Source organism: Trichosurus vulpecula, chromosome 2 (assembly GCF_011100635.1).
Source record: "Trichosurus vulpecula isolate mTriVul1 chromosome 2, mTriVul1.pri, whole genome shotgun sequence".
Taxonomy (NCBI): domain Eukaryota; kingdom Metazoa; phylum Chordata; class Mammalia; order Diprotodontia; family Phalangeridae; genus Trichosurus; species Trichosurus vulpecula.
In genome coordinates this window covers 327,917,491-327,932,302 of record NC_050574.1, presented here as the reverse complement: position 1 = coordinate 327,932,302, position 14,812 = coordinate 327,917,491, and positions in this window count along the sequence as shown.

The following is a 14,812-nucleotide window of genomic DNA, read 5'->3' as shown; positions in this document are numbered from 1 at the left end:
AACTTCATGGACCATACTGTCCATAGGATTTTCATGGCAAAGATATGGAGTGGTTTGCCATCTCCTTCTTCGCTGGATTAAGGCAAACAGAGACCCAGGGCAGTTAGTGTTTGAGCTAGATTTGAACTCAGGACTTCTTGATTCCACATCCAGCACCCTATCCATTGAGCCATTTAGTTGCTCTTTCTAGCACACAATAAGCCCTTGTGTCCTTCATTTTTGAAGCCAATCAATGACATCACAGTATGATGTCGTGACTTGTGCATGAATTAGATTTAGCCGAGTTGCGTGAAGTCATCAGCCTCACACTCTATTCCAGGATCATTGAAATCCAGTGGCAAAACAAAAGTCAAGACATCTGACAATGGCTCAGAATGCAGTAGATGACCTTGGTATCTTTGATGTCTGACCAAGCTCTAAGGCTCCACTGTGCCTGCTTCAGCCACCTTCATGGTCGTTAGAACAGACCGATCTCATCCACCCATTCTGCTGGAGGAAGTCTTCACATGTTTGGGGTAGACACCCCCCCCCAATTCATTGATGGGTTCAGCTACCCCCAACCTAGTTTAGCCTGTCTGCCAAGATGGTTTACCAGGGTGTGGCCACTGGGCATGCGACAGCTTCTTGGAGCCACAGGTGAGAGTGCCAGGTAGACAGCAAAGGCGGATGAGCAGCCCTGAAAAGGGGTTGCCAGAGGTGCTAGTCTTCCCTGAACACCCCATACACCCCAATAAGCCCTTAATAAGTGCCTGTTGACTTACTATCGAATTTCTCCATTGAAGACCCCTTCTGTTTGGGGGCTGCTCTGAGCCTCTTATGTTACATGCCTTGCTATAACGCCGGTCAGCAGGACGTTGTTTATCAGCATTACTCAATTCACCAGACATTTATCAAGGGAGTACTTAGCAAGCAGAGAATTTGTCCCAGGTTGCTATAGGTGATCCAGTTAGTTTCCATAGCAACAGAATGCACCCCTAATCCTGATGAGCATCCTGCTGATTTATGCCCTTGATCACAGCAGGTACCTGGAAAAAGAGGTACGTATGAATCAGTGCCCACCTGTTAGAGGCCGGCCTGACTCCAATATCTTGTTAGTTCAGGTTGGAACTTGGGACTGGAGAGATGAGACATTAATAAGTTATTAAGCAGTTAACTGGAGGAGGTTGACTTTGCCTTAACACAGCAAGGATATGTAACAAAGATACAATAGCACTACCATTGTCTTTAGACATCCTCCAATTTGCAGCGGCCGACTTCACGTGGAAGAGAATTTATCATGCCCTTAGATGACTTGACAACAAGGGAGGCAGGGGCCGATAGGTTCCCCAGGAAAGCTTTTTTTTTTATCTCTTATGTTTGGGAAAGGGAGTGGGAGGTGGGTGGGGAAGAGAACCGTAGTCCTGTCACACCACCTAGCACCATTATTGGGAAAATAAATCTTCTTGGGAAAATAACCTGTATCCTAGATTAGATTAAATTCTTATTAAGGGCTCGCTAGGTACCAGGGCACTATGCTAAACATGGGAAATACAAATATGAACCAAAGAAAGATAGCCTTTGACCTCAAGGAGCCTAATGGGGGAAGAAATATTTTTGATTAGTGTAATTCAGGGCCTTTAAAATTCAATAGAGTTATGAATGCTTAAAAAAAAAAAGCAACCCAGGACTTTCCGCTTATGGAAAAGGATCCTAGCGCTGAAAGGGACCTCTGTTTTACAGATAAGGAAACTGAGGCCAAGAAGGGTTAAGGTGGCACAGGAAGGAAATGCCAGAGGTAGGATTGGATACTACAGCCCTTGTTCTTCCTACTGTGCTATGCTGCTGTTGAACCAAAGATGAAAACAGACGGCCCGATTTCAGAGACTGATAGTTGACTTTACTCACTTACTTACTCTTATCCTTCAGTCTTTGCTGTTACTTGTCCTTAAGGCCGAACTTGACCCTGGCTTTGGCTCTGCCTCCCTGGGCCTGAAACTTAATTATTCGACTTCCGGCTGCCTGGTTTTCTTCATGTATGAGATGGGGATAATAGCCCCTATTTCCCAGGTTATTGTAGGGATAAATTGAGGTGATATTTGTAAAGTACTTTGCAAACCTTAAAATGCCGTAAAATCTATCACCATTACTTTTACTTTTGCTGTTATTTTTACTATTCCTTCGTTACTATTGCTATCACTATTTACAAATAAAAGTATTACCATCACTATTACTATGACTTTTACTATGATTTTTTCCGTTACTATCACTGGTACTTTATAAATAAAAATATTGCTATCAATCACTATCACTTTTTTACTATGACCATCACTATTCCTTTGGCTATCACTGTTACTTTTACTTTTGCCAGTACTGTTGTTTCTGTTCTGTGCCTCTCACGGCCCCCTGGCTCTCACTTCTGTTTCACGGGGAGGCAGGGGAGGCTGTGAGTCAGGCGTCATGGCCAGGAAGGGGCACTGGGGATATCCTGGTCAGTGAAGTGGGAACTCCCTAACCTTCCCTCTGGCAGGAAAGCCATCCTGCCTGTTGGTTCTGTGTGTTTTTGTCCCTCTGCAGCCAGCAAGATTCCTTGTTTTTTAGGTTTCTGCCCTGGCCCCGTTCCAAATGAAGGGAAGCTACGCTCGATGTGAGTCTTGTTCTGCCGCTGTTTGATGTGCAGGCCTTAGAGATAGATTTTCCCTATAAACCAACCTTACCGGGACAAGAGAGCTCAGTAAGGGTCCTCTTCAAGTGTTACTTGCTAAGGATCTGTCAGTATTTCAATGAAGCCCAGCAGCCAACCCTAGAGGCGTGTCCCGCTGGTGGGGAGTGACTGACACATTTGGTTATACCCCATCGGGGCTGTGGATCAGTTATTTGATTTGCTGATATGCTAGGCCTCAAGCTGAACGTTTCCTGGCCCCTTCTCTGTGAGCGTGGCCTCTCGGCCGTCTGACCATCCTGCCTCAGTAGCAATGTCTACTCTCATCTCATTTTCCAGGAGTGAATCAGGGCATCACCCAATTGATCTTGAGGTGGCTGCCATCACTCTAGAGAGACAAAGGCTGCCCACCTGTAGATTTGCCTCTGGAGCAGCATGGACCAGGTCCACTCGTCACACTCACTCCTGCCTCTCTCACAAGGCTTATGGAAGTGACTTGGTCACTCGGCGTGGCACTGTCTGCTATCTTTCCCATTCATCCAATGGGTTGGCTCTTCAGACACCTAGAGGAGGAATACTGACCCGCTGTGACAGACTCTCAGAGGTTGCAGCTCCATGTCACGTGGGTCTGTCCATTCCATGAGGTCTGGCCCTCACAGAGTCCCTCTCTTTTTTCAGGATGCAGCTTCAGTGCTACCTTCTGCATGAAGCTTCTCCTAACGTCCCCAACTACTTGTTTCCTCCATCCCTAAGGACCTTGTATTTATTTTCTCAAGTTATTCTGTATAAAGTTACACATAACAGCAGCAATAGCTAGCATTTATATGGCACCTACTATGTGCCACACACTGTGCGAAGCACTTTACAAATATTATCTCACTTGGTCCTCACAACGACCCTGGGAAGTAGGTGCTATTTTACCCTCATTTACAGTGAGGAAACTGAGGCAGAGAGAGGTTAAGTGGCTTACCCCAGGTCACATGACTGAAAGTATATAGCACCTACTGTGTGCTAGGAACCATGCTAAATGTTTCACAACTATTATCTCAATTGGTTCTCACAACAACCTTGGGAAGTAGGTGCTATGATACAATTGAGGAAACTGAGGTAGACAAGAGGTTAAGTGACTTGCCCAGGGTCACGCAGCTAATAAGTGTCTGAGGTTGGATTTGTTTCCAAGTTAGCAGTTTTGGGAATGTTGCCATCCAGGTTCTAATGTCCAGCTCTGTCGCTGCTCAGAGATACCATCATTGGCTCCTAATTTGAGCTATCACTTCCTCTCCTCTGCATGGAGGGTGCTTCCCACTTATTTCTCTGTAAGGGAATCTCTTTTATTTATCCCCTTCCTTCCCTGCTTCCCATACTTGACTGACTTTGGTTGGCATATGTGACAGAGGATGGCTTGAAAGGGTTTTTAAATGTATGTGGTGAGGGCAGATGTGAGAACATGGGTGTTTGTTGCTGTTGGATCCATTCCAGGAAAATAACATGTGTACTATTAGACCAATTTACTCAAGGGCTAGCAAACCTTGGCTTTGGATATCTCTATACCAACAGGTCTTCTCTCCATTCCATGCTAATTTTGAGCTATATCCCAGACTTCAGAATACCACAAAGTTGTCTCACTTTGAAGTCTTTGTAAAGTGCTGAGTTGGAGATGAGATACTCTAGAGGCAAAAAAGGTCAAGCTGTGACCAAATAATAGGAGGACCTGTAGATCATTACTGTTATTATCATCAGGAAGATTGCCCATGTATCCCTTGCTGCTAAGTCAGCTATGCAATAACATGCCCTGAATCTACCAAGACTCAGGTATCCTTCACTCTCTCTTCCTGCTTACTCCCAAGAGATGATGTTTTTGTTCAGTTGTTTCAGTCACATCTAACTCTTCATGACCCCCGATTGGGGTTTTCTTGGCAAAGATACTGGAATGTTTGCCATTTTCTTCTCCAGCTTATTTTACAGATGAGGAAACTGAGGCAAACAGGGTTAAATGACTTGTTCATGGTCACACAGCTAATACGTGTCTGAGGCCAGACTGGAACTCAAGAAGATGAGTCTTCCTGACTCCAGGCCTGGCACTCTATATACTGTGCCACCTAGCTGCCTCCCAAGAGATGTACCCAGAATAAAATAAGGAATATGTACTTTCTTTCCTTTTTGCTTAACATAGATTGCTATAGTGTAGTCAACAGAACTAGTCTGAGTCCTAGCTTGGCTACTTACATACTTCCTTTGTGATCAAGAGCAAGTCACTTAATTGACGCCTGTATCCTCACATTTGAAATGAAGATCCCTTTCCTGTTCCAAATCCTATGATCCCAGATGTTACCTGACTCTGTAGGATAACCAGTCATTTGTAAGCTTTTCAGATTTTTCCTCTCTCTGAGGAAGTCAATTAGACTATGTTCATAAACCTCATTCTTCCCTATCATTTAACAATGGGCTTATTAATAATGATAATCCTTCAGATTTATCTAGTGCCTTTCTTCTGGAAACCCTAAATCAATTCACACTAATAGTATTCTAGATGAGAGTAGGGAGGAAGGGCCAAATCTAGGCAAATTAATGAAGTCAATTATGTGCTATATTTTCTTCTGTACCTTCTCACTTCCATTTTTGACACACTCCTCTCTCCTTATGTCTCACAGATGCCCAGTGTCCTCATGCTGCTCAATTGCATGTTTATGGCCTCCCATCTTGAGGCAGGTTTATGTAATAGTGTCCTTTAATGCTAGCCTGTGGAGAGGCAAGCTGTTATGATGGAAAGAGCACTGCATTCTGAGACAGAAGACCATTTTGAATTGCAACACATGGCCTTAAGTAAATCAGTTTCCCTTCCTGGGGCTTCTTTCCTCATCTAGAAAATGAGTGATTGAAGGACCGGTAAAGATGGCAGAAGACAAAGGAGTAGTAAAGCCCAGCTCTCACAACTATGCCAACCCAAACCAAGGAAGAGCACTAGATGTTGAAGGTGATTGGGAAATCCAAGGAGGAATCATGGTGGGCCATTTTTCCAGCTCAAGATTGTGAATTCTTCCCACAAGAAGAGTCACCAGCACATGAATTAATAATTAATAAAATTAATAATTAATTCAAGAATCCTGAATTTGAGAAGAGTCAAAACAGAGAAAAAAACCTATAGACCATTTTTCTAATGGGCATTAATGTAAAAATTTTAAATAAAATACTAGCAAGGAGACTGTAGTAACATCTTATAAAGAGTCTACATTATTACCAGGCTGGACTTATAACAGAAAGCAAGGCTGGCATGATATTGGGAAAACTATAAAAATAATTGACCAGATTAATAACAAAAATCATATGATTATATCAAAGGATACAGAAAAAGCCTTCGACAAGATAATCCTTTCCTATTGAAAATGTTAGATAGCATAGGAATAATAGGTCTTTACTTAATATGATAAGTAATAGCTATCTAAAACCAAGAGCTAGCATTATCTATATTCAAGATAAACTAGAGGCCTTTCAAATAAGATCAGGAATAAAGCAAGGATGTTCATTATCACCATTACTATTTAATATAGTGTTAGAAATGAGAGTTATAGCAACAATATGAGAAAAGGAAACTGAGGGAACAAACATAGGCAAAGAAGAAACAAAATTATCATTTTTTGCAGATGATATGATGGTTTGCTTCAAAAACCCTTTGTCACATAGCTAGTAAGTGTCTGAGGCCAGTTTGAACTCATGGAAATGAGTCTTGTGACTCCAAGACCAGCACTCAAGCCACTGTGGCACTCAGCTACCCAGTAACAAACTAACTGAAGCAATTTACAACTTCAATAAACTTGCAAGATTTAAAATAAAGCCATAAAAATCATCAACATTTTTGATATCACTAACAAAACCCAGTGGGAAGAGACAGAAAATTCCATTTAAAATAATTACAGATAGTGTAAAATACTGGGAATCTACCTGACAAAACATACAAACAGGAACTATATGAACACAATGACAAAAACTCTTTATACAAATAAAGACAGGTCTAAATAATTGAAGAAATTAATTGCTCATGGGTAGACCATGTCAATATAATAAAAATGACAATACTACCTAAATTAATTTACTTATTCAGTGCCATGCTAATCAAACTACAAAAAGAATCCTTTATAGAACCAGATAAAATACTGAAATTCATCTGGGGGATCAAAAGGTCAGGAATATCAATGGAAGTAATGAATAAAAATGGAAAGAAAGAAGGCCTAGCAGGACCAGATCTCAAATTACGCTACAAATTCACAGTTGTCAAAATGATTTAGTACTAGTTAAGAAATCTAGAGGTTGATCAGTGAAACTGATTAAGTATACAATACACAGATGCAAGCAAGCACAATAGCCTAGTGTTTGATAAACTCAAAAATCTCAACTATTGGGACAAGAACTTACTATTCAACAAAAAACTTTTGGGAAAACTAGACAGTAGTCTAGTAGAAACTCAAAATAGACCAACACCTCATACCAAACACCAAGAAAATCTCCAAATGGGTATGTGATGTAGACACAAAAGGTGGTATCAAAAACAAAGTAGGGGAGCATGGAAGAAATTACCTGTCAAATCTATGGCTAAGGGGAAAAGCCATAACCAAACAAAAAATAAGGAAGTTCACGGAAGATTAATTATGTAAATTTGATTATGTAAAATTTTAAAAGTTTGTGCACAAGTAAAACCAGTTCAGCTAGAATTGGGAAATTGGAAAAAAGCCTTTGCCACTAATTTGTTTGACAAAGATCTCATTTTTAATATATGTGTATATTTGGAATTTGATTTTATAACAATAAGAGTCTCCAAACTAAGGGGATATCCATCAAGAGCCATTCTCCTATAGACAAATGTTCAAAGGATATGAATCATCAGTTTTCAGAGGAGGAATACAAATTATCAATAGCTATATGAAAAATTGTTCTAAATCATTATTAGTCAGAGAAATGCAAATTAAGGCAACTTGAGCTTCTACCTTGTACCTATTGAAATTGTGAAGTTGATGAAAAAGGAAAACAACAGTTTCTGGAAGAACTGAGGAAAAATAAGCACATTAATGCACTGTGGGTGGAACTGTGAACAAGTCCAACTATTCTGGAAAGCAATTTGGAACTGTGCCCCAAAAGCTATTAAATTGTGTATACCCTTTGACCCAATGATACCACTACTATTTCTATCCCCCAAAGGGATCACAGAAAGAGGAAAAGATCCCATATACATAAAAATATTTATAACCCCTCTTTTTGTGCTGACAAAGAATTGAAACTATGGGGGTGTAAGTCAAATGGGGAATGGCTGAACATGTTATAGTATATAAAGTTGATGGAATACTATTGTGTGGTGAAAATTGAGGAAGGGAATGGTTTCAGAGAAGCCTGGGATTTGATGTTTTGATGCAAAACGTAGTGGGAAGATTCAGGAGAACAATTTATACAACAACAAAACTCTTGAAAAGATAGTTGACTGTGAAAGACAAACAACTTTGGAAGAATTAGGGACTCTGATCAAGACAGTGACTAATCACAATTCCAGAAGATTAATGATGAAACATGCTGCTTGTCCCAAGAGAGAGGCGATGGAGTCAGAGTACAGAGCCAGGCATCTGTCTATATGTCTATATCTATCTCTAGCTATATCTCGATAGATATGCAGACGTCTGTATGGAAATATAGACATAGATGTAGATGGGTATAGACAGATACACACGTCTGTATATGTATATGAACACATATGTGTGAATATGATATAGCCAATATGGGAATTTGTTTTGCTTGACTACATGTTTGCAATAAGTTTTGTTTTTCCTCCCTTCTCAGTGGGTGAATGGGAAAGTGGGAAAGGGAGAATGTAAACCTAAAAATAAAATAAAGAACAAAAAAGATTATCTCATTTGATCCTCCCAACAACCCTGGGAGGTAGGTGCTATCCCCATTTTATGGGTGAGGAAACTGAGCTACAGAGCAGTTAAGTGACTTGCCCAAGGTCACACAAATGGTAAGCATCCGTGTGGTCACATTTGAACTCAAGTCTTCCTGACACCAGATATAGCACTTTATCCACTGTACCACTTAACTTGCCTCAATGAATGTAGGGTTCATAGAAAAATACTGCTTTAGTCAGAGGAATGAATGTCTATGTAAGAGTTCAGGAATCATTGCAGACCAATAGGAAAGCTATTTTGGGGTCTGCCTACTCCCCCTAAAATCATACCACATAGACATCAGCTTACTGAAAAGGGGTCTCCAAAGGAATTAAGCAGCAGGCTGGTTCCCCAAAGACACACTGAATGTTGATGGAGAAATGAAGGAGCTCCCATGTGTTTCTCCACTGTAGCTTAGCTTTATTCTCTGCTGCCCGAGGTACAGTGTAATGGGGCCAGCTCATGAGAGACAGATTGATGGAGTGGAAAGAGCTTTGGACTTAAATCAGGAGACCCAGATTAAAACTCTAGCTCTAATATCTACTAGCTGTGTGATCATATGAAAGTCACATATCATCTCTAAGCTTCCATTTCTTCATCTGTAAAATAAGGATGTTAAAATGTAAAGCAATATGTAATTGTGAGCTAACATTATTATTATCACCTCCATTAGCCCTTATATACCAACATCAACTCAGAGGTTTGGAAGGGAAAGAGACATTGAGTAAACACTCCCAGAGGTGACTTAATTTTACTTGTAAGATTTTATTCTTCTGTATAAGGTACAGAAAGAGTAAGCCTCCTACCATTGTACAGATAGGGAAACTGAGGCCCAGGGGCAGCATTCTAACGAGGCTTCAGTAGGGTTAATACAAAAATTCAGGTCTTCTAACTCCAGAACTGTTTCTATTACTTTCTACTGTCTTTATCAGATATGAAAGTCAATTCAAAAAATGTCCTATCTTATGTTTCTAATTTGCTGTCATCAATCCAAGTTTCAATAAGGAAAAAGTCAATAAGAAGTCAGAAGTTAACTTTGTGCTATGTAAATATCTATGGGTGTACACTTATTTTTTTCCTTGGCCCCTCAGTTAATTTATCTCAGGGTCCTCAGGAAAGAGAATCATGAACACTCCACTAGACACCTTGGCAGTAAAGATCATTTCATGAGAAAGGTTAAGGAACAGACCACTGTCTTCCTTTGGAACAGAATATGGACTTTGTCTGATTTTCCAGAGCCTTCTTGCATTAGTAGGCTAGAGAAGAATGAGGAATTTCCTCTTTTCATAAGAAAATAAAAAGATCATGGAAATGGAAGCATAGTAGAGACTAGAGGAGTGGTGGTCTTTGGTGGAGAGAGTAAGGAAGTCGGGTCACTTTTTTTCCCCAGAATACCCTTTAACATGGAGGGTCTAATGGAGCCCTGGGCTAACTTTTAGAAGGTACCATTTGTGATGAGTTAATGTAGAAAATTTCAATAAATTGAAGTATTTTCTTTCTACTTGGTTTAGACAACCTCAGAGAGGCTAGGGCTTGTTTTCTTTTTCAGGCTTCACATTATAGGTAACGGAGAAAGAAATGACTCTTTTCTTTTATCATACCTGTAAAATGAGGGCATGGGACTCAATGGCCTCTGAGGTCCCTCCTCGAAGTTCCAAATCTTTGATCCTATGATCTAGGGCCAGTATATCTTAGTGGATAGAGAGCTGGCCTTGGAGCCAGGAAGATGGGTTCAGATCCCCACCCTTGACATTTACTTGCTATGTAACCGTGGGAATGTCACTTAACTTCTGAGTGCTTTGGGCAACTTAGACCATAAGTTTCAGAGAAGGTGCTGAACTGCATTGATAGGGGGAGTTCTTGACTAGGGTCTTCTGATATCAATGAAATCATAGGTCCAGTGCCTATCCCTATGATCTTATATATCTGCTGCTTTTTCAGGATTATGTGTCATGAAGTTTCATTATAAAGGAAAGGCTTATCTGAAATGGTGAAATATCTAAACTATAGAATATTTTCAGAGAAATGCAGTTTCATTATTCATTCAACAAATATTATTTTACATAAATAAGCTATTTATACATTTATAATTTATATAATCTATAAATACATTTGTAATTTACATATAGTTATCAGAATGAAAACTGACAGTTTAATCTAGCATTCATTAACCAAAGACCATCTTAGACCTCCTTTAATGAATAGAATCATTATAAGTATACAAATCAATACCAAAAAGAAATTTCCCTTAAGGTTAACTATCCACAGCTTTTAAAAACCTTTTAATTTGTCTTAAAACCTTCTATTTCTTAATGCAAAACCAAGAAGTAAGTGAAGTTTTGAATCAGACAGGATCTAATGCAAGAAGATTTTTGTCATAAAAGAATTTGGACAAAAATGGAGATGACCCCAACAAGTTGCTCTTTGTGAAATAGTGGAGGCAGCCAAATACCTGGAATTATTCCTGGCTTCCTTGTAAGTTAATTCACAGCTTCCTAGATGAGTCCAGATCTCAGTATCTGCTTTCTCTACCACCATATTTTCAGGAGATAAAAGATGGGACCCAAACTGATGTTTCCTTGGAAAGATGTTTTAAATGACGTTCCCCTTCCATCAACTTGCTAACAACCCCCTTTGGTTAAGAAACTAGGCCTGCAATGATGTGACTGAAAGGCATGAAGCAGAATTTCTTTCTCTCTTCTCTCCTCCCCACCTTCTCTGCCCATTCACTCTGCTTCTCTCTTCTCCTCCCCACCTTCTTTTCTCACTTATACTTTAGCTCTTCTTTTTCTTCTCCCTTACCTTCTTAGATTCTGCTCAGAAGAATCACTTCAAAAGAATGAAATGGAAAAAAGATTTTAGAGCCTTGTCTACTTACTTCAGCACATACATGGTGCTTTCTTCTTAGGAGGTGTACCTTTCCCAAGCACTCCCAGGTTAGTCTGTTGTTCCAACACGAATCTATACATATTTAAATAAAGTACAAGACCATTCTTTTCCCTAGAGAGATTAAGTGTTCAAATAACTCCTCCTAGTTAAACACAGTTGTAAAGAAACAAATATGGAATGACCACATACATGTACACGTGCACCATCCAAGCCTGACTAAATGAATTTCATATCTCTTCAGAGTTTAGAAGAATGACCAATTGTGGCCTTAGGCAATGTTAGGGAGTTGAGTTTTTTAAGTGTGCCTTAATTTTGCTTTCTGCTTAGTTAGGAAAGTTAATGCTTGTCTCTATTTCACATCGATGCCAGAAAGGGCAAATGGGACAATTTTAATCCATAGCTTAATGCACTGATATATTTAGTGTTTGGGGCCATGGGATAGTGGTGGTTTGCAGAGGTAGGGCAAGGAGCCAGGCCCGGATTAGGAGAGTTGGTTAGGTGATGGGAGTAGGCTGTGGCCTAGGAAGTGCCTATTAGCTAGCATTTAAGGTAGAATAGGAATCTGGATCCAGATAATAGATGCATGTGTGGGGTGTATGAGGTGTTCAAGAGGACTAGCACCTCTGCTGGAAGGGCTTCCCAAGCTCTTTTCAGGGCTGCTCATCCACTTTTGGTGTCTACCTGGCACTCAGTTTTCATCTCTGGCTTCAAGAGACTGTAACCTACACAGCAGACACACCCCGGCAAACCATCTTGGCAGACAGGCTAAACTAGGTTGAAGGTAACTAATGAACCTCAAACCCATCAGTGAGTTAGGGGGAATGCCTATCCCTAGCATGTGAAGAATGGGAGGATTGAAACAATTTGTTCCAATGGCCACAAAAGCACTTAAAGCAGGTGCTGTGGAGTGCGTAGAGCTTGGTCAGACATTCAAGACACCAAGGTCATCCACTGCATCCTGGGCCATTGCCAGTTGTCTTGACTTTTCTCTTCCCACTGCACTTTGATGACTCTGGAAGAGAGAGTGAGGCTGATGACTTTGTGCAACTTTGCCTCACTTAAATCCAATTCATGCACAAGTCAAAACATCACCTTGATATAATTGGTCCTCTTCAAAAATGAAGGACAAACAACAACAATTTTGGATAGAGGAACAAATTAGGATCACAATATACTCAATGCTTGTAACATATATTCTGCATTTGCTGTGCTTGTAACTTTCAAGGATTCACTTTGGACAATGTTTCCCATGGATGAATTAAAAAACAACAAAAATGGAGAATTGTCCAATACCACTCAGACTTTGTTGGAATGGCCCCACCAGGTGTTCACACAGGATATTACCCCAATGAAGAATGTGTCGTAAGTGTGGCAAGAACTGTGTCAATGAGTGGGTAGAGTACAATATTGAAAAGACCAACTGATATTGCCATAGGACTCTAAGCACTTAGCTCCTCAATGAACTATGGAAGCCATTTAGCTAGCAGCTACTGGCCTATGTCTGGAATACATCCAAATAGATGTATAGAATGGAATGGATCCAAATCGACTGTGTCTGCAGAGACAAGTAAACTGGAGAATGGGGTGGCTATTCAACTGAATTCAACAAGTACTGTGGCAAGTAATTAATAACAACTGAGGAACAATCTGAGCAAAAGTAATTTATTGGCTATGCAGTCAGAATAAATGGGTCAGTGGACTCCCCAGTTAGTCCAAAGACCCCAAATACAGACCAAAGCAGATTTTTATGCATAAAAACAATCAAATCAGACCAAATAATTACAATAAAAACAATTAACCAGGATATAAAATTAGGTAATCCAATTTTTAATTGGAAGAAAGTTTAGGGGCTTTCCAGATTGAGAAGGGGAAGGAGTGATCTTCAGAGTCTTCTATTCACAAAATGAAAAGATGTTGATTAATTGCATCTACCTGCATGTATGAAGCAATATATGGCTTATATAATCTAGTTTCCCATGGATGAATAAAAAATCAACAAAATGGAGGAGAATACATGTAGCAGCACAAGATGGAGTCCATGTTCACTAGATAGAAGCTGATTGGTTCTTTCTATTGCCTCACTAAGCCAACTCCATATTGTACATGGTCTTCATTTTATCTCATCTATTCTCCTGTTTTGATTAAAAGAGAGGAGCCAACCAGGTGACCATTACTAGAATGCAAAACACTAAAGACACAAAGCCAAAAGTGAAACTGGCACACACAAATTCTAACTAAGGACCATCTGAGAAACTATTAGATCAGACATGAGAGCCTTCAACCAAACAAGACCACATAGATGCGATTCTTGTTTTACTTTAAAGTGACTTCTGTTGTATTGAAAGCTCTCCAATATATCATAGGTAGTATTCATCTGTGTAACACACACACAAAAAAATTAGGAACCCATCTAAATGAGAACTAATGACCCCAAACAATTTGTAGCAGGGCAAGGTAGTAGGTTGCAGCCATGTAAGTTATTATTGGGTATCCAGAAGCCCATTGGTGGTAGCACCAAATAGGCAGGAGCTAGGAATGTAAAATGGCATACTGAAAGAAGCATTGGTTCTGGAATTAGAGGGTCTGGGCTCAAGCCCAACTCAGGTGAACATCATCCATGTGACCTTGGGCAAGTTGGTTAATCTTTCTGGGCCTCAGTTTCCTCATCTGCACAGTGAAGAAGTTGGGTTAGACGGCCTCTAAGGATTCCAGCTCCAAGTCTATGATTATACAGACTAGGAGTTCTCAAGCATCTAATGACAAAATAAAGTGGTTTGTAAAAATTTGGCTAGTTTGTCAGTGGTCATGAAATCCACAGAAATCAAAAAGTAGGGAAGGGGGTGGAGATTCTAGGCAAAAACACCCAGGTAGCAGAAGGATCAGGTTCTAATTCAGGCAAATAACTTTGACAGCAGATGCAGAGTTTCAGTAACAAAGATACTTTGATATGAAGGTCAGTTCAGGCCAAGGAGATTTTTATATTTCTGTCATTTGGGCAGGAAATCAGTTCCAGGGTATAGTCAGTTTGCTAGGAAGTGCCACACTTGGCACCTTGGTGTAGGAGTGCTGGGCTACCAGTTAAGGTAGCAAATTAATGCTACACACCTGTCAAAGTGATTGACTTTGGTGCAAACCACTGTGACAAATAGGACAGGTGTTTTAATAGCAAGACAGCCTCAGATTCTGCCATCTCTTGGGTATGGAACGTTAATTATCAGATTTAGGGTCTTTGACCTGTGCACTTCATTTATTATGTTGGCTTGGCTTACCCATGAGCCATCAATATTTCTCCAATTGTTTAGATGTCTTTGTGTGAAAAACGTTGTGCTTTGTAATTGTGTTCAGAGAGTTCATGCCTTTC